General features: G+C 39.7%; 1 protein-coding gene across 3 annotated transcripts in view; it reads left to right on the top strand.

Moving 5' to 3' along the window:
* Nucleotides 1–2,500, top strand: part of dnajc10 (DnaJ (Hsp40) homolog, subfamily C, member 10) — a 54,928-nt gene that overhangs the window by 7,824 nt on the left and 44,604 nt on the right. The window lies entirely within an intron of this gene.

The following is a 2,500-nucleotide window of genomic DNA, read 5'->3' as shown; positions in this document are numbered from 1 at the left end:
GAAAGTTGACAACTGTTTATTAAATGGCCAATACAGCATATCATATTGCAGATTCATAAAGACTGACTGATAAGAAGGAGAGAAAAAGAATGGCCAACCTCCAAGCAGCAAAACAACATACAGTATATCCTGTCTTTTAATTAGGGAAACGTTATCTCTCTATAAAAGCAAGAAATCTTGGTCTGTCTGTCTGTGTGTTTGTGCGTGTGCCTCAAATATCTCTGCAGATCAGGGCCCGTATTCACAAAGACTTTTAATGTCAGGAATACTCCTAAATCGGACTAAATGTTTTTATGTAGGAGTCATTTCTTAAAAGTATTTCACAAAGCCACTGAGACCTATTTTTAGTTATGAAAACACTGAACTCCTAAACTAGAAGTAAGTCTTTGTTGCTATGGATGACGTCATTTTATAAGGATGCACTTAGAAGCGGTGACAATGGTGATTGGTTGTTGAGTGACAGGGCAGCCCATTGAAAAGTCATTTAGGCTATGCAATGCATGAAGTGAAAATAAGGAAGTTGCCTACAAGCCAATGATTTTTATGATGATGATATTTATGAGGAGAATTGAGTGCACCCTCCTCCCCCAAACAAAAACACTTCGGACAAAAATGACAAATTAGAAGATTGTGATGAAAAACATTAATTGCCAATAAAAGCGGCATTTGCTTGAAAAGCTGCATCAAACCACTCTCCATTAAAATTTGGGAATTGCGTGTTGATCCATTGTTTTAATAATTCAGTGTCATTTAACGTGTCCAAAACATTTGGCTGTGACTAGGTCTTAGCGAGTTAGGAGTCCTCTGGACTACTTCTAAGGTCTCCCAGACGTAGGTGCTACTTTTAGGCCTAAAGTGTTACTTACTTTCAAAAATTAGGAGTCCTAAAGATACGACTTACACGCCCATTATTTTTTGGAGTTGGTCCTAAATTCGCCTGTTACGAGCTACTTTTAGCCTTAAGATTCTTTGTGAATACGGGCCCAGGATCAGACTGACCTGAGATTTTCAACATGGCTGCTGCATGGTTTAAGGGTGTGCAACGTCGTATTTGTTTGGACTACAATGATACCGTTAATAAGTTATTTCATAAATGATTTACCAGTTCCACTAGCATTGCCAACCATAGCCACCATAGCCACATGCGCACCAGAGACAATCACTGCAGAGCCCACCCCCAGGACCCACCTCCTGAGTGGACGGACGCACCGGTGCATCCAAATCACGTGACCAATTTAAGAAAAAAATATATGGCAAACCACGTGATTTGGTTGCTAAGGAACAGGGGGAAGTTGTGGGAGGGACGGCGGTGAAAGAGTGATGGCGACAGTGGTGGTGATCGAGACAATGATAATGATAGCGAGTTTTGAGAGTTGAGAGATTTGTGACATTTAGCGTGTGCGGAGTCTATAGTTCATGTGTTATGTAGTGTTTGGTGAATTGTGTTTAGTGTTTAGTGGAGTCGTTTTTTTGTTTAAAGGGGTGTTCAGACCAAACACGATAGATGCAATTACAATCGCTTGAGACGCTTGTATTGCACCACTTGATCATTTTGGACTATTCGCTTCATTCACGTCATTCGCGCTCGTCGCGCTTGACGCTTGGGGAAAAAAAGACGACACGCTTGCCAGCTCATTTTTGAACCGGTATTTCTCAACCCGCTCTCTTTCCACGTTGATCATGGCTGATATCACCAGTGTGCACTGTACCTGCTGTACAAGTCCCAGAAATGCCGGAAAACCACCCGCCGTCGTGTCTGGGTTCATTAAGTCCTCCGGAGACACACAGAGCTGAATGCTAAATGTAGCGTTGCGGTGCAATTCACATCTATTGCGTTTCGTCTGAACGCCCCTTAATGAGTCAAATCAATGTGAAGACTGCTGAATGTTGAGCAGGCAGGAAAGAGCTGAGGGAGGCCTGAGCCTGAGGCATTGCCTGCATTTAAATGTGAATAGTTACATATAACTTTGTCAATTTCAAACAATTACGCACAAATTTAGCAAACAATTTATATTTGCCTTATAAGTAATAAGAATGGTTTGTTAAACATATTTGTGGTTTTCACAGTAAAAAAATCTAACTTTTTCCTACGTTTATTCCTAATTCCTATTTTATCTTTGTGATTTTAGGACCATTGTGTTAATACAGTATGTCAAAATGAAAAAATAACTGTACATCACACATATGAAGTTGTGCTAAAAATAATGACACTAAGTAAGGCGAGGTAAATAGTTGTTAAGGTGAAATATAATGGCAAAATCAAAAATAGTCAAAAATGTCCAATGATACCCTGGAATATCGAATTTCACAACAAACCTAAATATCCCTGACGTCCCACCTTCAAACACAGCCTCATTTGGCCATCCAGGAATACATACTTCCTACAGGCAATGCACTAGTATATATAATTTGTGAAATTTGTTTTAATTAGCTTTTTATAGGCTCTAACTGCTCTAACAAGTTCATTGTTGCCCATAAATTAGGCTGATAACATTAAGAC

The sequence above is a fragment of the Acanthopagrus latus genome, chromosome 9 (genome assembly GCF_904848185.1).
Source record: "Acanthopagrus latus isolate v.2019 chromosome 9, fAcaLat1.1, whole genome shotgun sequence".
NCBI lineage: Eukaryota > Metazoa > Chordata > Actinopteri > Spariformes > Sparidae > Acanthopagrus > Acanthopagrus latus.
The sequence above is the reverse complement of the archived record's forward strand: the minus strand, read 5'-3'. Positions and strand labels throughout refer to the sequence as shown.